Raw genomic sequence first — 25,542 nt, 5'->3', positions numbered from 1 at the left:
GGAGCACCACATACAGAAACAGGAAGTTGCGACGTCTTTACAGATAGAACCCTGTGGAGAGCAAAGATATTCGTTATGCTGTTTTTACTGTGTTTCTCAGTTATTATTTAATGTCTTACATCAATCATATGTTTAGTTTTAATATGACATGATGTCTTCCTGAACCTCAAGACTGTCTGTTATTCAAAGTGTGTCCTGTAATTTGACTATATGATGTATATAAATATATATCTTTTTTCTGTATAAGTACATTAGATAATAAGTAATCAGTGTACATCAGTTTTACACATGTCTCACCTGGATACCATATTTGTGTCGAATCCAGTGTTTCCTCATGGGGGCCTACCACACTGAGAGCTGTTCCTGGTCTCCCAGTGGGGGTGCCGTCGGGAGACCGCTCTGACCTGGATGGCTGAAGGGCACTGCACCTCAGGGTGGAGCCTCATGTCTGCTGGGTCGGGTAGGTCTCTATGGCAGCGCTGCCTGTGGCCGTGGACCGTTGGCCCTCTCAGTGTGAACAGCCCCCAGAGGTGGCTTTTTCCTTGCCTCGGGTCTCGGTGCTCAGCCATGTCTCTTTAGTGATAGCTAGTGTGTGTGTGTGTGTGTGTGTGTGTGTGTGTGTGTGCGTGCGTGTGTGTGTGTGCGCACGTATGTGTATATTTATGTATCTCTATGTGGGGTGGGAGGGTTGGGTTTTCTCTTTTCTTTTTGTTTTCTGTTTTGGATCTTTGTTGTTTTTAACCTCTGTGAGGCACTTTGTGTTACTGTCATATGAAAACTGCCATATAAATAAAGTTGATTTGATTTGATTTGATTTGAATGCCAACCCGCAGAGCCAAGGCTGCAGGAGGCGCACACAGAGGGAGTCCACAGGCTGCTGTTATGGCGGGGCTGAAGATGTCACGTAACGGGAGACAACGGTTATCTCCAAACTTTCCTGCAACCGAGCAGGCAAGACACGGGCAGCAAAACAAACCATAGCAGCCTGAAAAACAAGTAGTTTTAAGTTGTAACAGTGTTGTAATATGCAAACTATCTGACTGATGAAGGACACACAAATGAGAAAAGAAAGAATGAGGCCTTTTTACAAGTTCCCCACAACATATACCATTATTTTGGATGAATATGACTGAAAGATATGGAAGAAGTGGTCTTACAGTAACATCTCTCCCCACAACAGTCAAAGAGGTCCGTGTTCCAGTTCATCAAGGGTTGCGCCATTGCCTCTTGAACTGTACCAAAGATGGAGAACAATCTCCTGTTAACACACAAATAACAATGTATAAAAGTCTACAACTATATTTATCTAGCATATTCATTACACACTGTTAATACTGATCACACTGCTAATACTGTATATGTGTGCAATGACGCTGAAACTGAATGTACAGTTGTATTCTAATAGCAAGAAAATGATGTCACATTGCACTGAAATGTAATCGTTACTACAAGTATTTCCTCCATTAGTGCATCTTTGAATTCCCACATTCTTGATTTCATAGTACGTTACAGTCACGTAGCAGAGTCATAATTTGAATGATTTTAGACTCAACAAAATACCTTCCTACTAAGCCCAAAGGTTAAAAATTTTCCTTCATTTCCTGATTCAACTAATATTAAAGCTGTCCATTCCCAGCAAATCGACACTTCATTTTCCAGATCCACTTTGTTTGAACCAATTTAACAGCATCCAACCAAGATGCAAGTCCATCAATTTTCGTAACCGCTTATCCTTGTGAGGGTCGTGGGGGTGCTGGAGCCTATCCCAGCTGACAGTGGGCGAGAGGCGGGGTACACCCTGGACAGGTCACCAGACTATCGCAACACATAGAGACAGACAACCATTCACGCTCACATTCACACCTACAAGCAATTCAGAGTCACCAGTTGTGTCTTTGGACTGTGGGAGGAAACTGGAGTACCCAGAGAAAACCCACACTGACACAACATGCAAACTCCACACAGAGGGGCTCCCTCCTGGGACTGAGGATCACCAAATTACAAAATTGGTAACAAATATATACACATTTTAGGAAGTCCATACCACTGAGTGCACAGAGCCCATGTACAGTTTCACAGGTCAAAGGAAATTGCAGATTAAATAGTCAACTGAACCCATTAAGTAGAGAATGTATTCAGACAGAGTTTTTGTGAATTTGATAGTACGATTGCTTTATTGAAAGTACAGTAGTACCATTACCAATAGTGGGATAGTTAGTGGGTTAAAACTGTACATTAGTAGTTGAGGTAGCACGTTGAAAGGCAGATAGTTAAAGTTATTGCCTTATAGAAGCTCAGTTTTAGTTAGTTTTCCAACTTTTGCCAACTTTGGATATTGGTCACCGAGTTTCATGCAGATCGGTCAAACTTCCTAGGAAGAGATCGATTTTAAGTGTTTTTCAAAAAATTCAAAATGATGGAAAATCTATATAACCAGAAGTTATGGGCTCTTGAGGCAAATTTGTTCCTCACGAGGAGAGGCATCTCTGTGCAAAGTTTCATGTCTACGGGGCATGAGATATGCCCATTCAAAGTTTGCAATTTCAATTGGTTGCTATAGCGCCCCCCTTTGGCCAATTGATGTAATATTGCTTTATTCGCATCCTCCCATGACCCTCTACCACTGTGCCAAATTTCACATGGATTGACCAAGTCAGTGAGGAGAAAAATGTGGAACAGACACACCACAGACAGACAGAGTTTTTGTCATTATATAGTAAGATTATTACTCCGATGTTAAAATGGCACTACATTTTGTGAAGAGTGCATGAGCCTTTTTCACAGCAGACATTTTGAATTGTCACAGCAGGAAAAGCACAGGTGAAACAGATCACATTCACGATGGCTTAGTTCCATTAGGTGTCCCGGTAAGCTATTCCTGTTAGCCATCATGGACAATACCAAGGCCTCCCCTAAATGGTAAGCAGGCATCATCAATATTCTTGAATACACCTGTGCTTCTGCTGTGGAAAAGGTCTAGTATGACTTGTTTAGGACTAACCCTAAACTCAAAATTTAGAACTTGGGACTTGAATGCAAAGACTTGCGACTTACTCGTGACTTGCAAAACAATGACTTGGTCCCACCTCTGATACAAAGACAATTAGTTTGACATGTATAAAATAAAGTGACTCTGACAGAGCGCAAACCAGGTGGAGCTGGTCATTCTGACTGTCAGTATGAATGACGTATTACTAGGCTATGGACTCTGCAGTGTGAGTGACAAGAACACCAATAAGCAGCAGGGAGTGCCTACAGGAGTTTTTTTGTACCCTCGGTTTAGTGAACGTCTTGATGGATGAGCTTTCTCATAAATACTGGTTACAAAGCTGTTCAGCAAATGTTAATTTTGTATCAGCAGGAGCTTATTCTAATATGATTATAGTCTTACATATGGTGAACATAATCTGTATAGGCTTTTGCCTCGCTCTAGTGTGTAATATCTTGTGGTGTGTGACATCCAACAGTGAAGTAAATTATTGATTGTTGTTCAATCAAAATACCTGTCTGTCCACTAATCACCCCCTTGTGAGTGACCCACATTTTCCCCCTTCCAGTCATAGACAGAGTAGGAGTCGCCATGATATAAACACAGGTTTCACTGTAAGAATCAAGTGTGTTTTTTGATGTAAATACTGATGAATTCTTTCGTTACCAAAGTAGTACCAAACAGTAACTGGTAGTCCACAGAAATAACCTCTGTTTTTGTGCCAAGGTCAGTAAGACAGTTTGGCCCCTCATAAATCTCTTTGCTGATGATGCTTTCATTTTACCTTTAAAATGAAGACATCTGACTTTTCTTTTCAGTAAAATTAAAGATCAGTTTTGCTCCACATAAATCTCTTTGCAAAATCCCACAAGCTTCCAACACATCAGATTAAGCTTTCATTTTACCTTTAAAATGAAAATATTTACTTTTCTCATCAGCAAGACGAAAAATCTTACCTGATTAGCTGAAAGCCTTTTTATCCCTCAGAAAGCTGTGAAAGAACACGTCATGTACGAGGAGTGGTGCCTCATCCACACGAGCAGGTAAGCATTAACAATGCTGCAGAACCTGAACCTATGTGCAGAGAGGCAAACCAGTCAGACTCTAACTATCTGAAAAGTGAGAATGGCAGCACATGATTTTCATGGGTGTTCTTTTTCTTACCTTGCATGCAATAATGTTTGACTCATTGATGGGACTTTTGCAGATCCTTGCTTGTAGAGTAATACACTCCTTTGGATGGTTTCATGTGTTTTACGGTAGAAAAACATTTTTAAGAAACACAAGTTGAACCAAACACCAACTTTAGTTTCAGTGTAGCCTGTTTGACATTAAGATATTTCAGGAATGAGGTTCAACATATAAATATCACTGACTGAAGGCAGGTGTCCTCTGGTGATGTATGTGGTGTTCCACCTGCATAAATATATATAAACTCCTGAAGAGCCAGCAGAGATTTATCAGAAGTATCACTTCGGTTTTTGTTCGGTAGATGTTTTTAGTTCTACATTACATATGAAATCAGACTTTTACAGGTGTCATATCTTGAGTCTATATTTCTGTCTCATGGCAATCCAGAAAGACAAGGCTACAGGAGGCGCAAATAGGTGAAGAATTAGGCTTTTTTCACTATGAAAGAAATTTGTTGCACCTGGCAAGAATGTCCCATAAATAATATGTTTGTAAATGTAGTTCCCCCTGCAGGCCCACCACCCGCAGAGGGATCCAGAAGGGTTCGGTGCAGTGTGGATCGGGCAGCAGACCAAGGCGGGGGACTTGGTGGTCCGATCCTCGGCTACAGAAGTTGGCTCTTGGGACATGGAATGTCACCTCTCTGGCGGGGAAGGAGCCGGAGCTTGTGGAAGATACCGGCTAGATATAGTTGGCCTCACCTCGACACATAGTTCCGGCTCTGGAACCCAAGTCCTTGAGAGGGGTTGGACTCTCTCCTTTGCTGGAGTTGCTCCGGGTGAGAGGCGGAGGGCTGGGGTGGGCTTTCTGATAGCCCCCAGACTCTCTGCCTGTACGTTGGGGTTCACCCCAGTGGACGAAAGGGTTGCGTCCCTGCACCTTCGGGTCGGGGAACGGGTCCTGACTGTTGTCTGCGCTTATGTGCCGAACAGCAGTTCAGAGTACCCGCCCTTTTTGGAGTCCCTGGGACAGTGCCCCGACCAAGGACTCCATTGTTCTGCTGGGGGACTTCAACGCTCACGGGGGCAATGACAGCAGGACCTGGAGGGGCGTGATTGGGAGGAACGGCCTGCCCGATCTGAACCTGAGTGGTGTTCAGTTATTGGACTTCTGTGTGGGTCGCAGTTTGGCCATAACTAACACCATGTTCGAGCATAAGGATGTCCACTGGTGCACATGGCACCAGGACAGCCTAGGTCGCAGGTCAATGATTGACTTTGTAGTCGTGTCATTTGACCTGCGACCATATGTTCTGGACACTCGGGTGAAGAGAGGAGCAGAGCTGTCAACTGATCACCACCTGGTGGTGAGTTGGATCAGATGGTGGGGGAAGACACCGCGCAGACCTGGCAGGCCCAAACGAGCAGTGAGGGTCTGCTGGGAACGCCTGGCGGAAGAACCTGTCAAGATGATCTTCAACTCCCACCTCCGGGAGAGCTTCGACCGCGTCCCAAGGGCGGAGGGAGACATTGAGTCCGAATGGGCCTTGTTCCACTCTGCCATTGTCGAGGAGGCTGTTGCGAGCTGCAGCTGCAAGGCCGCGGGTGCCAGTAACCCCTGAACCCGCTGGTGGACACCAGAGGTGAGGGGAGGCGTCAGGCTGAAGAAGGAGGCCTACAGGGCATGGTTGGTCTGTGGGTCTCCAGAAGCAGCTGACGGGTACTGGCGGGCCAAGCGGAGCGCAGCAGTGGCAGTTGCAGAGGCAAAAACTCTGGTGTGGGAGGAGTTCGGTGAGGCCATGGAGAAAGACTCGATTGGCTCCAAAGAGGTTCTGGCAAACCGTCCGGCGCCTCGGGGGGGGGGGGGGGCAACTTGCTCACACTGTTTACAGTGGGGGCGGGGAGCTGCTGACGTCAACTGGGGACATTGTCGGGCAGTGGAAGGAATACTTTGAGGAGCTCCTCAATCCCACCAACACATATTCCAGTGAGGAAACAGAGCCCGGGGTCTTAGGGGCAGGTCGTCCAATTTCAGGGGCAGAAGTCACCGAGGTAGTGAAGGAACTGTGCGGCGGCGGGGCCCCGGGGGTGGACGAGTTTTGCCCTGGATATCTCAAGGCTCTGGATGTTGTAGGGCTGTCCTGGCTGACACGCCTCTGCAACATTGCGTGGACATCGGGGGCAGTGCCTCTGGAGTGGCAGACCGGGGTGGTGGTCCCCATCTTCAAGAAAGGGACCAGAGGGTGTGTTCCAACTACAGGGGGATCACACTCCTCAGCCTACCCGGTAAGGTCTACGCCAGGGTGCTGGAGAGGAGGGTCCGGTCGATAGTTGAACCTCGGATTGAGGAGGAGCAATGTGGTTTTCGTCCTGGACGCGGAACCGTGGACCAGCTCTTTACCCTCGCCAGGGTGCTGGAGGGGGCATGGGAGTTCACCCAACCAGTCCACATGTGTTTTGTGGATTTGGAGAAGGCTTACGACTGTGTCCCCAGGGGCATCCTGTGGGGGTGCTCCGGGAGTATGGGGTTGGTGGCCCTTGCTAAGGGCCATCCAGTCCCTGTACCAAAGGAGCACGAGTCTGGTTCACGTGGCTGGCAGTAAGTCGGACCTGTTCCCGGTGAGGGTTGGACTCCGCCAGGGCTGCCCTTTGTCACCGGTTCTGTTCATAACTTTCATGGACAGAATTTCTAGGCACAGCCGAGGGGTGGAGGGTGTCAGGTTTGGTGACGGGAGGATCTCGTCCCTGCTATTTGCGGATGACGTGGTCCTCCTAGCTCCATCGAACAGTGACCTCCAGCTCTCGCTGGGACGGTTCGCAGCCGAGTGTGAAGCGGCTGGGATGAGAATCAGCACCTCCAAGTCTGAGGCCATGGTCCTCAGCCAGAAAAGGGTGGATTGCCCACTCCAGGCCGGGGGGGAGGTCCTGCCTCAGGTGGAGGAGTTTAAGTACCTCGGGATCTTGTTCACGAGTGAGAGTAGGCTGGAGTGGGAGATTGACAGGCGGATTGGGGTGGCGTCAGCAGTGATGCGGACGCTTAACCGGTCCATTGTGGTGAAAAGGGAGCTTAGCCAGAAAGCGAAGCTCTCGATTTACCGGTCGATCTACGTTCCAACCATCACCTATGGTCATGAGCTCTGGGTAGTGACCGAAAGAATGAGATCCCAAGTACAAGCGGCCGAAACGAGTTTACTCGGCAGGGTGGCTGGGCTCAGCCTTAGAGATAGGTTGAGGAGCTCGGACATCCGGGAGGGACTCGGAGTAGAGCCGCTGCTCCTCCACATCGAGAGGAGCCAGTTGAGGTGGTTTGGGCATCTGGTAAGGATGCCTCCCGGACGCCTCCCTTGGGAGGTATTTCGGGCATGTCCAACCGGGAGGAGACCTCGGGGCCACCCCAGGACACGCTGGAGGGATTACATCGTCCGGCTGGCCTGGGAACGCCTCGGGGTTCCCTCGGAAGAGCTGATGGAGGTGGCTGGGGAGAGGACTGTCTGGGCTTCTTTGCTGAGGCTGCTGCCCCCGCGACCCGGACCTGGATAAGCGGAGGACGACAAGACGAGACGAGACAAGATGTAGTTCAACAACATAGCTTGCAAATAATGCAGCAGTGTAAAATGTTGGCTCTTTTACAAGAAAATCTGATTTGAGGTGCATTTGCAGTTGCCAGAGTGCGACTTTTATGCAGTGAGCTTCCTATCATCTTGCAGCCATATTATGTTAGGGACTATTCTTTACTTATCAGAGGAGGGGGGTGGCTGGGGTGTGACTTCATTTTTTTTTTTTTTTTGACCCTCCTCACTGGTGGAAAATGCACGACCCTCCATCCACTGTAAATAAGTCGTTAGATTTTTAAAACTTCCTACGCTTTGATGTTTGAAAGGTAAAAGTTAAAAGTTGAAGATGAAATCCTGGAGTTGAACAAAGCCTTGGTTGTTCCACTTTCCACATGCACGCTGGTTAGGTCACGCAAATGCCCACCCCCCCCTCCCCCACACACAAATTTTAAATTAGATGTAGAATAAAGTGATTTGAAAATCCAACAATAATTTTTGTTTGTACAGTTTCTGGCAGTGACATGATTTTGGTGATTTTTAAAGAAAGCATTTCTTCTTTTTTTAGTAATCACAAAAATAATACAAAAGCATTTAACTTTGTACACCCTTCTGCTAAGCTTAAAAAAACACAAGTCCCTCTTTAGTGCTTTAAAAAAATTATTTGACATGCCTCCCCTTTTTTCACCACCCCCTTCCCCCCTAATAAGTAACTGACACTCCCTTAGTACAAAATCTAATCTAGTGACTGTGAGTGCGCGTTTTGGCTCTAGAGAGGGCACTTTAGCGTGCATTTTGGCTCTAGAGAGGGCACTTTAGCGTGCGTTTTGGCTCCCAGGAGGGAACTTTAGTGCGTGTTTTGGCTCCCAGGAGGACACTTTAGCATGCGTTTTGGCTCTCAAGAGGGCACTTTAGCGTGCGTTTTGGCTCTCAAGAGGGCACTTTAGCGTGCATTTTGGCTCTAGAGAGGGCACTTTAGCGTGCGTTGTGGCTCCCAGGAGGGCACTTTAGTGCGCGTTTTGGCTCCCAGGAAGGCACTTTAGCGTGCGTTTTGGCTCTCAAGAGGGCACTTTAGCGTGCATTTTGGCTCTAGAGAGGGCAATTTAGCGTGCGTTTTGGCTCCCAGGAGGGAACTTTAGCGCGTGTTTTGGCTCCCAGGAGGACACTTTAGCATGCGTTTTGGCTCTCAAGAGGGCACTTTAGCGTGCGTTTTGGCTCCCAGGAGGGCACTTTAGTACGCGTTTTGGCTCCCAAGAAGGCACTTTAGCGTGCGTTTTGGCTCCCACGAGGGCACTTTAGCACGTGTTTTGGCTCTCAAGAGGGCACTTTAGCACGCGTTTTTCAACAATTGGGCCATGAGGGGAGGGGGACCGCCTGCTTCGCTCTGTATGGCAGCCGCACTCCCCAATGGCAGTGGCCCCCCAGAAGGAAAATGTCCTATGCCACACTACAGAAACTGCTCAGGAATGGCCTGTGGAACGTGACAAAAAGCTAAAGGCATTGACCTGGCCTCCAATTTCCCCAGATCCAAATCTGATTGAGCATCCATGCATCATCCATGACAACGTCAGCAGATTCATCAGCTCTGTATCTGTAAGGGAGGACAGGGAGGCTCGGATCGGAGACAAGTCAAGGACATGCCAGTTTGGATGGCCAGACAGGCAGGGTATTGTTCCAACAGAGGGACCGAAGATGATTGTGACGTTATCTACAAATGTGTCCTTGATAGAAACATCCGAGCTTACCCGTCCACTTGTGCTGTATATTAGCTGATAGCAAATACTCCTCCAGGGAGCCTTTTTCGCTGTAACCTCACCTTGTGTGTTGCACTGTGAAACGCTCCTTCTTGTACAAGAAAATAAAACTTTGTTAAACTTTGATACTTAGGCTCCGATCTCTGTTGCTTTAACTGTCATTATGAAGAAATTCTTTTGACAGGCATGGTGCATTTTTCTGCTGGGGGGGCACTGCCATGAGGCAGTGCTGTTGCCATGAGGGGGGGTTACTTATTCCACAGCAGTGTTTGGGGGGGTGGAGGGCTTCAAGTGGCATCCACATGAATGCCATGACCAAAGGTCTCCCAGCAGAACATTGCACTGTAACAATAAGATCAATGTTACTCACTTCACCCACCACTGGGTTTTAATATTTTGGCTGACGTTTAAACTCACCTGTAAGAAAACATGAATGCTTTTAGTTATGTTTAGAACAAGAGATAATGTTGCTGCATGACATGATTTTGCCAAGCAGTAGCTACATGCCCCTGGATCAACATCCCACAGTGCATTCCTGGACCAACACTGCTATAAACCAATCACAGCCCTCTGACATCATCAGTGTGCTGCTCTTTCAAAAATCCTTTGTGCTTCTTCAGAGCTAAGCTAGTTTAAAAAAAAAATCAAACTTAGTAAAATTAAACAAAATCCTCAATAACGGTGAACAAAAACCTTGTAAGCTACTTAGCAAGTTAGCTTGCTAAGTAGGTAGGCTATGCTAAGAAGTAGCTTGCCAATAGGTAGAAAATTGTTAAGTAACACAAAATGAGGAAAATAGGATTTTTCAGTTGCAAATTCCTGCAATTAAAACATTTTCCCATATGCTCTCCATATTGACCCTGGATAGATTTGGTAAGGTTTATCCAGGACCATCATCATCATAATGCCGATTCTGGATCATTTATTTATGTTGACATCAACGTAACAGTGATGGTCCTGGATCAACATGAGCACTGGAATCGTGCAAAAAACAAACAAACAAAAAAAAATCATGTCGTTCTTCAGTCTCTTGTGGCCAAAAATCGGTATTACAACAACAAACACCCTTGAAACACAAATGATCCTGACAGATGTTTTTTACCTGCCAAAACATTTTCGCAAAACCTGTTTTTCCCCATTTTTAGGTCATAAACACCAGTGACTGTGAGCACGAGTTTTGGCTCCCAGGAGGACACTTTAGCATGCGTTTTGGCTCCCAAGAAGGCACTTTAGCGTGCGTTTTGGCTCCCAGGAGGGAACTTTAGCACGTGTTTTGGCTCCCAGGAGGACACTTTAGCACACGTTTTGGCTCTCAAGAGGGCACTTTAGCGTGCATTTTGGCTCCCAGGAGGGCGTTTTGGCTCCCAGGAGGGCACTGGTGTCAGATGCATCGAGAGTTAAAACATCGCAGACAAACTCCCACTGTCATCAATATGCAGAATCAAACCATTGTACAAATGCAGCCTCCTGCAGTCATGATGGCTCCTGCATACCAACCCCAAGGTGGTTATGTGCACCAAGGAGTCCCAGCCCAAGATTGTGTGGTGACCCAATCAAAAGTCCACATGCAACCATACTGAGCTCTGTGGCTTCTCATTGGCCTGTTGTATCTTATGAAGAAAGTATGATTGAGCTCAGATTTTACTGCTGTTAAGTGAATGTTAATCACTCAAAGCCAAATATGTTATAACTTTGAATTGTGCCCCCCTGGCATCAGAGTGTGCTGAACAAGTTTCAGTTTCTTAATAATTATGACAATAATTGTTCCAGTTCTTGGTGAAGTCCCTTAAATTTGGTTCTCAGTTTTTTGCAGCTAACAAGGACACCCAGTCAAGGATTAATGAGGCACATGTAGTTCTTTCACATCTCTATTTCTCCACAAGTAATCTTGGGAGTGTGGTCTACAGTTAAAGAAATAATTAAGTTGTATTAGAATAGGAACCGTGTTCCTTTTCAGCAACATCCCACTGCAGTTTATCCAAAAGCCCAACAGAGGGCCCTCTGTAACCACAAATGGCTGCCAAAAAAATGTCATTAGCAAATGAGGATATCAGTCATCTGCAATCCTTGTCTTTGGAAATATAAAACGCTTTGACATGTTACACCAATACAGAACTACTACTGAACAAGATTTCTGTGCTAAAATGGTGAAGTTAGAGAAGATATATTCATACATACATATTCTGAATGACAGATGTGTGGTCTTAAAGGGATAGTTCAGAATTTTTGAAGTGTTGTATGAGGTACGTATTTTAGCTGCCTAAAAAAGTCCCACTTAAAAGCATAAGCATGAATCAGTTTAAGTATACGCTATGTAAGAATAGAATATTTTCACTGCTTTGCCCTACTGTCAGAATGCGATTTCCTACGGGAAACTGAAGCCCTTACATCACTCTCTTCAAAGCCAGACTCCATTGAGAAAAACAGAAGGCTAATTTAACATTGCTAAGAGGAGCTGCTGGTCTACCACTGCCTCGGTCAGCTATTAACACATAAACACATGAGAGAAAACATTTTGCAACAGAAATGGTATGGATCACCAGAATTTTCTTCTTCACTTGCTTCACAGGGCTGCTATAGGAATGTCTTAAGACCCTGAAGTGTAAATTAAAAAACAAACAAACCAAAAAAAACACACTTCTCACAGAAACATAAAGAATAGGACTTTAATTGTCATTTTTCTTATTTCAGTGCACAAGTGAAAAAGTTAAAACAATTTGGAACAGTAGCTCAGAAAATATCACTTATGACAATATAAAATATACAGTAACTAAGGCCACAGGTTAAAGGTGGGTGGACTTCTTCAACACCCAAATGAAGTGAGCACACAAATCTCTGCAGAACATTTTTGTGAATGAAACTTGCCCACAAACAGACTGCAGCAGTGACAGGAAGCTTTAAATGGTACTTTTAGGGGTGTGAATTACGGAAAACAGTGTAATTTCACAAACAAGCACATCCTCATGAATGAGTGACATTTATCAGACTGAAACTAGCAAATTACGAGACGTTTTTGCATTCCACAGAAAAAGTTAGCAAGGTGCAGGATAGGAATACAAAAATTAGGATTTCTCTCTCTCTTTTTTTTTTTTTTTTTTACAGGGAAACTTGAGACCAAAACTAAAATCATTTGCCCAATAAAAATAAAGTCTTGATAAAGTAATTCTTTATCTGGAACTGTATAATCAAGCCTCACTGTAATTAAACTACAGTGGTTGAAAATGCCCTAACAAAGCTACGGACAGGTCCCTTGCAGAACTGAATCAGTTTTTCCAGCATCATGTTCTGATACTGGCTCATTGTGTTTTTATCTGAGCCAAATACAGCTCATCACCTTAGAGGGATATTCAGTGTACTTCATGTTCTGTGTGTAAGAGTTGCTGGTTTTGAACGTTGTGTGCATGAGCCAATCAAATTTAGCTAGCTTTTAGAAACTGTAAGTATATAATGTATTGATTGTACTGTAAATTTCTCTAAATGTACATGAAAAAGCTGCTGGCTGTGCTTATTAAAGGATAGTTCAGAATTTTTGAAGTGGCGTTGTATGTATTATCCATAGTCACTATATTACATTTGGTAGATGTCTGTCGGCACACCCCCACTTTGGAGAAGTGTAAGCTATATTGGAAAGGCATTCACAGCTTCAAATTCCCACTTATACAACAGTTAGTTCCGGCCCTGCAATTTGATTGGTCGAGAGACAGTAAAACCGTGACCATATTGGAGTACAACATCATGGTTATTTCACTGTGTATGTATCACGCCGCCTCACAGCTTATTGCAATCAATAATCAAATCAAAACTGACGGTTAGTGTCAGTTAGGTCAGCAGTTGCGTCTATGGGTAAAAACTATGGAGATATATTTGTGTCTGTATTACATGCGAGAAAATAAATGATATGAGAGGGGAAAAAATGTTTGAGAGAAAAAAATATATTTGAGAGAAAAAGTTTTCACACTGATAGCAAAAAATAATAATATTTGAGACTAAAAAAGTTTTGAGAGAAAGTATTTTGTCATATAATATGAAAAAAATATTTTTAGATTTCAAAAAAGATTTCCAAGAAAAAAACTCTCTCAAAAACCTTTTTTTTTTACTCTCAAATATTATTTTTTTGCTATCAGTGTGAAAACATTTTCTCTCAAAAAATGTGTTTCTCTCAAAACATTTTTCTTCTCTCTCTCAAAACCTAAGTCTTTCCTCTCATGTCAGGATTTTGCTCTCACTGGGAAAATAATGTCATGGGCGGGGCCACGTTCCTATTGGCCAGTCTCAATCGAATTGACAGCTAGGTGAGGATCGTCTTGGGAGTCCAGTTCAACTGAATCATTCATCCACCATGGTGGATTCACCGGCATAGATGTGCTGCGTTATTTGGGAGCGGATGCCGTTTGGGCTCGGGCTAACGAAAGTACTAAAAACAACAGCAAAAAAAAAAAAAAAAAAAAAAAAAGAAAAAATAAAAAAAAAAAAAAAAAACGACGCCCCCTTTTCCTATTGGTGAAAAAATGCGCCACGTCAACCAATCAAAAAAATTGTATGGCAACTCGCAGCATTTATTGCTGGGGGAGAAGGGAAAGTTGTGGGAGAGACGGCCGCGAGAGAGACAGCGATAACAATCGCGATCATAGATAGCTAGAGTTGGGATTTGTGACATTTAGCGTGTTTGGAGTGTATAGTTAGTGTGTGGTGTAGTGTGTTTTCAAAGAGGAGAGAGAGGAAAATGAGCCTCCGACGACCGCACTGAGTGGTACGCTACTCGGAAGTCCGCACAGAGGAGCGGACGGTGTGGCACGCCCACCAGGTCCGGATCTCCGCTGGCTCAGGCAGCAGAACCACGCCTCAGCTCTGAGCCCTGGAAGGCAGAGGATGCTGCTCCAGGTGGACAACAGGAGGAGTGACACACCCTGGAAGTGTGATGTGCCTCTCTGTGTTGTGGTGGACAGGAACTGTTTTTCAGAGTGGCACAAATAATTTGTGTGCCATCTGATTGTTTTGTAAATAGCTATAAATAGTTGCTCAAAAAACGCCTGAGGCATTGCCTGCATTTTAATGTAAATAGTTATATATAACTTTGTTGTTTGCTAAAGTCGTACATACGTTTTTGAAGTTTACAATTTATATTTCCATTCTAAGTTACAAAAATGGTTCGTAAGACATGTTTGTGGTTTTCACAGTAAAAAATCAAACTTTTTCCTACTCGGATTTTATGTTTTTTGTGTGATTTTAAAGTCACACAGGTGAGGTTGTGCTGAAAAGAATGATACCAAACAAGGCAAGGTAAACCTTTTTTTAAGGTGAAATTTAAAGGTAAAATCAAAAGTAGTCAAAAACAGCCAATTATCCCCTAGACCCCAGAGGGATTTATTAACATACCAGTAGATAGGCTGAGCCTCTAACTGATGTTTTGCACATGCCTTATGTTCGACCATATATGGAGTTTTTGCTGTGCTCCAAGAGAGACACAGAAGGGTGCAAGGCTCTTTGTTTTTGGTTTTGCTTGTTTCACTGCTGTTGTTAGAGGTAACGAGGGAGAATGTTTTTGTTGAATACCAGCAAGCTAGTTGAGCATAATTAGAAGCTCTTTTCTTTTACATAGAATTTTAATGTCCATATTATAAGATTGTTAAGCTTTAAATAAAAACTGATTATTTACTCTGCAACCAAATTTAAGTTGGTGTTAGTGTCTTCACTGAAAGCTGCCTGTGACAGCCTCACTACTACAGGTAAGAAACTCCTTGGGATGAGCTGATCATTTTCAGTGCAGCTTTTAAATGCTTAATTGCTGAGTTAATACTGAATTGTCAATATGCTACATTGAATACTGTTAGTTTAACAGAGTGATGCTAAATTGAACACTTAAAGAGCTGAGCAAATTGGATTTATCTATCTTGAATTGAACGTGAGATTTTTTTTGTACTGACCTAATAGTATAAAGATAATAAGAGGCTGGATGCTGCCTCGTTAAACCAAGTGAGGCTCTTGAACATAGTCTTCCTCTGACGTACCACCAGACTCCCCTAAAACCTGCACAGCACAGACACTCTTTTATCCGGCCGTGTTGCTGTACTGTCACAGGATACTGTGATCTGAAAGAAGTGATACAACCAAGCTGGCTATTGCTGGTCAACCTGAAGTTTCTTTAAGCAGGCTTCAAGTTAATGTTTAACTGTGTATATATAGAATACAGAAACCCATCTGATATTTGGGTCATTGATAATTCGCCACCACTGGCTAGGAACCTTGACACCTTTACTGTATTTATTTTTTTATTTTAGAAGTCTTGTGCTTTGACGTAGATGTGACTGTCAAAGAGCAGATGATGAGAGCAACGAATCAAGTTTTGTTCAGAGTACACCTAAAGGTCAGCCAAGGTTTGATTAATTAAAGCTGCTATGTGAGAAATTTCGGCACAAACAAAGCAAAGCATGGTTTGATTCATATCCTGCTGCTGCAAGCTGTCATCACACCATTTACACTTGCTTCTGTAGCGGATAATTTTATTCATTTATCCACCATCTGTACATTTATTTTCATTTAAGTTGTAAATTTATTATTTATTTATTTATTTACTCAAACTCCACTCCCAGGAAGCAGTGATGAACTGGTACGACAGAGGTGGCTACAGGGTGTTTCCCAGTATTTAACTCCTGATGACAAGAACTTGACTGAAAATATCAACATGTGAGGATCAAGACCATCAAGTTGCATCTGTGTGACCTAGCTTCTGACATTGGATGTATTAAAAACACAAAACTGTTCTCCTGCGATGCTGCAGTAACATGAGGCTCACATGTGTGAATATCTTGGCACCTCTTACTATAACTAATGAGAGAGTGATACCAGTTTTGTGCAAAGTAATATGTTACTACTACTACTACTACTACCAGGCCTGGAATTTCATCATTTTAGGGGCAAGGCCACTTGGCCTTTTGTGTTGTCAATTTTTTGAGGGCACAAAGGCCAAAAGCCAGGGCAGCAAGGCCATAAAATAAAACAATGATTTTAAGTCCATGTCCATAATGAATTTAATTTAAGGATTAAGGATGTATAACTATCTGTGAAATGAATAAATAAAACAAGCTCAAGTAATAATAATGAGTATTGTAGTATCTGACGTGCCATATTGTTTGATGTCCGGGGTGTGACATGATCAGTTAGGGGCCCAGGTCAAGACTATATTATGGCCCAGGTCAAGGATTGATAAGCTAGGTTGAAAGGTTGGATTCCATCTAGATTGTCTCTCTGCCACCTGTCTCATTTTGTCTCAAAGTTCACAAAAACAACCAACCTATATAGGCAGGGTAGTTGGAGCTGTTATTCAGAGCAGTTCATATTGGCTTTGAACACTCTCTCAGGCAATCCTAGGCGTTTGATTTGATGCTGTACTTCTTGTAATAAACCTTTCTATATACAAGCAAGACGGTGTCAGCAGAGTCTCCTTCATCACGATCACATCATCGCTATTTAATAAACAACAGTATAATAAGTAATAATGTGATCTATTTAATAGCACTAATAAACCCAATGTGTTTTAAATATAGAACAACCAGATTTATGTATTTATGAGCAACAATCTTAAATATAAGGCCTAAATATTTTTTGAGTGTACATGATAAACTGATTCACTGAACAAGACTGGCTTACAATTATTTTTTATGTGTTGTTAGATAGCTAACAAACAAACAAACAAACTACAGCAGGGCTATTCAATTACTATTTCAACTGGGCCGCATTTCAAAACCAGATACTACCAGATACCAGACACTGGGCCACATTGTTAGCAGTGAGCAGCCGATCCACTTTTTTTTTTTTTTTTGCATACATATATATATATGTATTTATATATATTACAGGCATGGCCCTCCTCAACATGATACAGAAACAGACTAAAAAAGAGCTATCAATGCACAGAAGCATAATAAGTGACATAAGCAGTACCTAATAACACACACGCTATCTCTACCAGCATCTCTCTCTCCCCTCTCCACACACACACACACACACACACACACACACACATGCACACACACGCACACACCTCACCTCCTGATGCTTTCCTTACAGGTCAGTCCATGGCAGCAACAGTCATGTTTACAACAACAAAGTCACTATTTAAAACCCAGTAATATCTGACTGGAATATAAATATTCCTCCTGACATCACAATACTGAGTGAAGAAAGTCACGTTATCTCAGCATGAAGACAAACATCAGTATCAGTCATTCATCCTGCTCTCTGTTCCTCCTCTACTGAGGACACTCCCTGTCTGCAGGTCGGCTGCCTCAGGTAGGTCTACATCCTCAGATAAAGTACAGACAGCTTTCATTTTAGTTTGTCTTTAACACTTTGCATATTAGCCTCGCAAGCGCAAATGAGAGACTGTGGACAGAACAGATTGAAATATGGCTTTGTACATGCTGATCACATGTATTGATAAAGTATTGGCTTGGCTGGCAGAGGTTTTATCACACTTAATCACAGTAACAAACGTAGTTGTCATTAACTACAGTAATCCTTAAATTAGGCTATATTCCCTTCACCTGCACCGCGGCCACACACCTGCACAATGATGATACATGAAGACCAAGGTGTCAAAGCCGTGTTGACAGGAAAGAGGCAGAGGAGAAAACCGCAAAATCACCTGGGGCAGTGCGGCCTGGGCATCAAGGCCACTGTGGCCTTAGTGCAGATAATTTTTTCAGGGGCACAGGGCCAAATTCCTGCCCTGACTATTACTACTACTAATAATAATAATGATCATTTATTTTTCAAGGTTTTCATTTGATTGTTATTTCACCCACATCAACACATAGACACAAACCAGTTTCTCTCAGGAGCAAATGACATGCTTTCAATTATTACCAGAAACTCAGTTTACAAATTGATACATGATGACTGATGAAGCAAAGTTACTTTGCTGAGATTGTCTCATTTTTATATAAACAAACCCTTTGCCATCGGAATGATTTAAAAGTCACAAAACGCATGAAGATTCCACAAATTTTTTAAAAATAAAATAAATAATTTTTTTTGTGTAATTTTAATGTGATTATTCCTGCAAATAACAACAGAATTAAAATTACACATAGTGACACAAATCTACTTGGGTTTTAAAAATCCTTCACAAAGCTGTGGACAAAATGTTTTTAATTAAACATAACTCCTTCAACATACATGTGAAGCTAAAGCAGCAACAGTTCAGGACAAGTACGTCCTTTGGTAGTGTTCAGGAAACATCTGCTCTCATTTGTGAATTTTCTCCTGATTTTGACAGTAGTTCACTTTTACTAAATAAGATAAATCCCTGGCGATTAAAAAGAGAGTTACCAACCACCATAGAATTGTCATGATTAACATAGTTGTATTATTAGACTGACATCTACCCAGCATGCTGATGGTGAAGAGACACCGCTTAAAATAATTACATCTTTGTATATCACTGCTTAGAAAAAAGGTCCAAACAAGGACTGTATCCTGCTAACCAACACCTAACCAACAGTGTTTAGAAACCACAAAGCTCAGTCTGAATTAACCATTAACAACCCCTGGGTAGCCCCTGAAGCCAGAAGGAGCTGGGTTTCCAGGATACATCCCAGGAGTGAAAATGACTGGAGGAGGCTGCATGTTGACAATGACAGCTGGTTGTTTCATGCGGTATTTCATCTCGCGATGCATCTGACACCAGGAGCACCACATACAGAAACAGGAAGTTGCGACGTCTTTACAGATAGAACCCTGTGGAGAACGAAGATATTCGTTATGCTGTTTTTACTGTGTTTCTCAGTTATTATTTAATGTCTTACATCAATCATATGTTTAGTTTTAATATGACATGATGTCTTCCTGAACCTCAAGACTGTCTGTTATTCAAAGTGTGTCCTGTAATTTGACTATATGAGGTATATAAATATATATCTTTTTTCTGTATAAGTACATTAGATAATAAGTAATCAGTGTACAGCAGTTTTACATGTCTTACCTGGATACCATATTTGTGTCGAATGCCAACCCGCAGAGCCAAGGCTGCAGGAGGCGCACACAGAGGGAGTCCACAGGCTGCTGTTATGGCGGGGCTGAAGATGTCACATAACGGGAGACAACGGTTATCTCCAAACTTTCCTGCAACCGAGCAGGCAAGACACGGACAGCAAAACAAACCATAGCAGCCTGAAAAACAAGTAGTTTTAAGTTGTAACGGTGTTGTAATATGCAAACTATCTGACTGATGAAGGACACACAAATGAGAAAAGAAAGAATGAGGCCTTTTTACAAGTTCCCCACAACATATACCATTATTTTGGATGAATATGACTGAAAGATATGGAAGAAGTGGTCTTACAGTAACATCTCTCCCCACAACAGTCAAAGAGGTCCGTGTTCCAGTTCATCAAGGGTTGCGCCATTGCCTCTTGAACTGTACCAAAGATGGAGAGCAATCTCCTGTTAACACACAAATATCAATGTATAAAAGTCTACAACTATATTTATCTAGCATATTCATTACACACTGTTAATACTGATCACACTGCTAATACTGTATATGTGTGCAATGACGCTGAAACTGAATGTACAGTTGTATTCTAATAGCAAGAAAATGATGTCACATTGCACTGAAATGTAATCGTTACTACAAGTATTTCCTCCATTAGTGCATCTTTGAATTCCCACATTCTTGATTTCATAGTACATTACAGTCATGTAGCAGAGTCATCATTTGAATGATTTTAGACTCAACAAAATACCTTCCTACTAAGCCCAAAGGTTAAAAATTTTCCTTCATTTCCTGATTCAACTAATATTAAAGCTGTCCATTCCCAGCAAATCGACACTTCATTTTCCAGATCCACTTTGTTTGAACCAATTTAACAGCATCCAACCAAGATGCAAGTCCATCAATTTTCGTAACCGCTTATCCTTGTGAGGGTCATGGGGGTGCTGGAGCCTATCCCAGCTAACAGTGGGCGAGAGGCGGGGTACACCCTGGACATGTCACCAGACTATCGCAACACATAGAGACAGACAACCATTCACACTCACATTCACACCTACAAGCAATTCAGGGTCATCAGTTGTGTCTTTGGACTGTGGGAGGAAACTGGAGTACCCAGAGAAAACCCACACTGACACAACATGCAAACTCCGCACTGAGGGGCTCCCTCCTGGGACTGAGGATCACCAAATTACAAAATTGGTAACAAATATATACACATTTTAGGAAGTCCATACCATTGAGTGCACAGAGCCCATGTACAGTTTCACAGGTCAAAGGAAATTGCAGATTAAATAGTCAACTGAACCCATTAAGTAGAGAATGTATTCAGACAGAGTTTTTGTGAATTTGATTGTACGATTGCTTTATTGAAAGTACAGTAGTACCATTACCAATAGTGGGATAGTCAGTGGGTTAAAACTGTACATTAGTAGTTGAGGCAATGACTTTAACTGTCTGCCTTTCAATGTGCTACACATTGAAAGGCAGCCAGTTAAAGTCATTGCCTTATAGAAGCTCAGTTTTAGTAAGTTTTCCAACTTTTGCCAAGAGGGAACTTCAGATATTGGTCCCTAGATTATGTTCACCGAGTTTCATGCAGATCGGTCAAACTTCCTAGGAAGAGATCGATTTTAAGTGTTTTTCAAAAAATTCAAAATGATGGAAAATCTATATAACCGGAAGTTATGGGTTCTTGAGGCAAATTTGTTCCTCACGAGGAGAGGCATCTCTGTGCAAAGTTTCATGTCTACGGGGCATGAGATATGCCCATTCAAAGTTTGCAATTTCAATTGGTTGCTATAGCGCCCCCCTTTGGCCAATTGATGTAATATTGCTTTATTCGCATCCTCCCATGACCCTCTACCGCTGTACCAAATTTCACATGGATTGACCAGGTCAGTGAGGAGAAAAACGTGGAACAGACACACCCACAGACAGACAGAGTTTTTGTCATTATATAGTAAGATTATTACTCCGATGTTAAAATGGCACTACATTTTGTCAAGAGTGCATGAGCCTTTTTCACAGCAGACATTTTGAATTGTCACAGCAGGAAAAGCACAGGTGAAACAGATCACATTCACGATGGCTTAGTTCCATTAGGTGTCCCGGTAAGCTATTCCTGTTAGCCATCATGGACAATACCAAGGCCTCCCCTAAATGGTAAGCAGGCATCATCAATATTCTTGAATACACCTGTGCTTCTGCTGTGGAAAAGGTCTAGTATGACTTGTTTAGGACTAACCCTAAACTCAAAGTTTAGGACTTGGGACTTGAGTGCAAAGACTTGCGACTTACTCGTGACTTGCAAAACAATGACTTGGTCCCACCTCTGATACAAAGACAATTAGTTTGACATGTATAAAATAAAGTGACTTTGACAGAGCGCAAACCAGGTGGAGCTGGTCATTCTGACTGTCAGTATGAATGACGTATTACTAGGCTATGGACTCTGCAGTGTGAGTGACAAGAACACCAATAAGCAGCAGGGAGTGCCTACAGGAGTTTTTTTGTACCCTCGGTTTAGTGAACGTCCTGATGGATGAGCTTTCTCATAAATACTGGTTACAAAGCTGTTCAGCAAATGTTAATTTTGTATCAGCAGGAGCTTATTCTAATATGATTATAGTCTTACATATGGTGAACATAATCTATATAGGCTTTTGCCTCGCTCTAGTGTGTAATATCTTGTGGTGTGTGACATCCAACAGTGAAGTAAATTATTGATTGTTGTTCAATCAAAATACCTGTCTGTCCACTAATCACCCCCTTGTGAGTGACCCACATTTTCCCCCTTCCATTCATAGACAGAGTAGGAGTTGCCATGATATAAACACAGGTTTCACTGTAAGAATCAAGTGTGTTTTTAGATGTAAATACTGATGAATTCTTTCGTTACCAAAGTAGTACCAAACAGTAACTGGTAGTCCACAGAAATAACCTCTGTTTTTGTGGCAAGGTCAGTAAGACAGTTTGGCCCCTCATAAATCTCTTTGCTGATGATGCTTAATTTTACCTTTAAAATGAAGACATCTGACTTTTCTTTTCAGTAAAATTAAAGATCAGTTTTGCTCCACATAAATCTCTTTGCAAAATCCCACAAGCTTCCAACACATCAGATTAAGCTTTCATTTTATCTTTAAAATGAAAATATTTACTTTTCTCATCAGCAAAATATAAAATCTTACCTGATTAGCTGAAAGCCTTGTTGTCCCTCAGAAAGCTGTGAAAGAACACGTCATGTACGAGGAGTGGCGCTCCATCCACACGAGCAGGTAAGCATTAACAATGCTGCAGAACCTGAACCTATGTGCAGAGAGGCAAACCAGTCAGACTCTAACTATCTGAAAAGTGAGAATGGCAGCACATGATTTTCATGGGTGTTCTTTTTCTTACCTTGCATGTAATTATGTTTGACTCATTGATGGGACTTTTGCAGATCCTTGCTTGTAGAGTAATACACTCCTTTGGATGGTTTCATGTGTTTTATGGTAGGAAAACATTTTTAAGAAACAAGTTGAACCAAACACCAACTTTAGTTTCAGTGTAGCCTGTTTGACATTAAGATATTTCAGGAATGACGTTCAACATGTAAATATCACTGACTGAAGGCAGGTGTCCTCTGGTGATGTATGTGATGTTCCTCCTGCATAAATATATATAAACTCCTGAAGAACCAGCAGAGATTTTTTTTAAAAGTATCACTTCGGTTTTTGTTCGGTAGATGTTTTTAGTTCTACATTACATATGAAATCAGACTTTTACAGGTGTCATATCTTGAGTCTATATTTCTGTCTCATGGCGATCCAGAAAGACAAGGCTACAGGAGGTGCAAATAGGTGAACAATTAGGCTTTTTTTCACTATGAAAGAAATTTGTTGCACCTGGCAAGAATGTCCCATAAATAATATGTTTGTAAGTGTAGTTCAACAACATAGCTTGCAAACAATGCAGCAGTGTAAAATGTTGGCTCTTTTACAAGAAAATCTGATTTGAGGTGAATTTGCAGTTGCCAGAGTGCGACTTTTATGCAGTGAGCTTCTTATCATCTTGCAGCCATATTATGTTAGGGACTGTTCTTTACTTATCAGAGGAGGGGGGTGGCTGGGGTGTGGCTTCATTTCTTTTTTGACCCTCCTCAAAGATGTTTTATCTCCAGCCTCCCTGAATGACTGGTGGAAAATGCACGATCCTCCATCCACTGTAAATAAGTTGTTAGATTTTAAAACCTCCAACCCTTTGATGTTTGAAAGTTAAAAGTTAAAAGTTGTAGATGAAATCCTGGAGTTGAAAGAAGCCATGGTTTTTCTGCTTTCCACATGGACGCTAGTTAGTTTGCACAAATGTTTTTCTTGTTTTGTTTTGTTTTGTTTTGTTTTGCCCAAATTTTAAATTAGACATAGAATAAAGTGATTTTGGTAATATATCACTAGGAGCTTATTCTTGTATTTATTTTTTCTGACAGAAGTGTTTGTCACACATGCTGTGTCCAAGGACTGTCAGAAATATGAAAATCCACCAAAAATTTTTGTTTTCACAGTCTGGCTGTGAAGAGATTTTGGTGATTTTTAAAGAAAGCATTTCTTCTTTTTTGTAATCATAAAAATAATAAATACAAATAAACACAAAATACAAGCATTTGCATCTTTGTATGCCCTTCTCATAAGCTTAAAAAACACAGGTCCCTCCTTAGTGCTTTTAAAAAAATATTTGACATGCCTTCCCCTTTTTTTCACCACCCCCTTCCCCCCTTACAAGTAATGAACACTCCCTTAGTACAAAATGTGATCTAGTGACTGTGAGAGCCAAAGCACAGTCACACTTACTAAACCTTTCAGTGACCTCTGATGCCCTGCATTAAGCCAGTACAGTTTTTCATTTAATATTACACCTATTTCATGATCAATACAATGAACCTTTCATAAACCAGGTGACCTCTCAACGGTCTGTAGCTCCATCTGTTGGCCATCAGTGGTAAAGCATTAAAGTTCAAACTCAAAGAGAGGTAGTGTGACATGATTTAAACATGACTTGGAAGAAATAAGATTACTTGTGTAACAAAGTAGCCATATGTCATTTAAACAGCCACTGTGGAAGTGTCAGTGAGACACCCTGACGACAGCCATTTCATTCAGTAATGCTCTTAAAAGTTGTGGCCATCTCATTTTATAGAATTTTATTGTATTTTCCATCATAAAGCAAGCTTAAAAGGGATATCAATCTGTGCTGTAACTCTGTAAGTGTAGGTCATTCTGTAGATCCAGCCTTTCCCGAAGTTGATAATAGAAGAATATACAGTTACATTAAAGACAACTTAATTATAGTACAATGCTGCTGATGTCTATTAAAGTCACATATTTGCTCCATGTAAAGAAGAAAGATCGAGCTTTTGGGCTCTTCTTACTTAGCTCTCCGTCAGTGGACTGACATTTACCCAGCATGCTCTGATTCCAAGGGGACACAGCTGAAAATGGTTACATCTTTGTATATGAGTGCTTTAAAAAAGGGTCCAAAAAGGACTGTATCTTCCCACACCGAACAAAAAGGAATTAGCTTTTACAGTGTACGATCACAACAGGGTCAGACCACAGATAATTGATCTGAACTAAATCAAAGGTCTTTAACGAGACAGAACAGACCAATTAGAAACCACAAAGCTCAGTATGAATTAGCCATTAACAGACCCTGCTTGGCTCCTAAAACCAGCAAGAGGTGGGTTTCCAGGAGCTATCGTACTGGACCAGGCTGCATGTTGACAACGACAGTCGGTTGTTTCTTGCGATATTTTAACTCACGATGCATCTGACACCAGGAGCACCACATACAGAAACAGGAAGTCAAGATATCCTTACAGATAGAACCCTGTGGAGAACCAAAGTATTGGTTAGGCTCTTTTACTGTGTTTCTCAGTTAATATTTAAAATTTACACACACACACACACACACACACACACACTGTAGATGTACACTATACTCTGCATCAAAACATCATGTAAGAAGTCAGTGTGCATCAGTTTTACACGTATCATACCTTGATACCATATGCGTGTCGAATGCCAGTCCGTAGAGCCAAGGCTGCAGGAGGCGCACACAGAGGGAGTCCACAGGCTGCTGTTATGGCGGG

The 25,542-nt window shown here is 42.1% G+C and overlaps 1 long non-coding RNA gene across 1 annotated transcript; it reads right to left on the bottom strand.

Annotated features, from left to right (window-relative positions):
- Positions 1 to 1,166: 1,166 nt before the first annotated feature.
- Positions 1,167 to 25,148, bottom strand: LOC125895260 (uncharacterized). The gene is made up of 3 exons (XR_007450163.1): positions 22,815 to 25,148; positions 22,607 to 22,724; positions 1,167 to 1,232 (listed from the first exon to the last, which is right to left on the bottom strand). It is a non-coding gene; the product is annotated as an uncharacterized LOC125895260 (long non-coding RNA).
- Between the last annotated feature and the right edge of the window lie 394 nt (positions 25,149 to 25,542).

This window comes from Epinephelus fuscoguttatus, linkage group LG10 (assembly GCF_011397635.1).
Source record: "Epinephelus fuscoguttatus linkage group LG10, E.fuscoguttatus.final_Chr_v1".
NCBI lineage: Eukaryota > Metazoa > Chordata > Actinopteri > Perciformes > Serranidae > Epinephelus > Epinephelus fuscoguttatus.
Note: the sequence above shows the minus strand (reverse complement) of the source record. Positions and strands in the feature narration are given on the sequence as shown.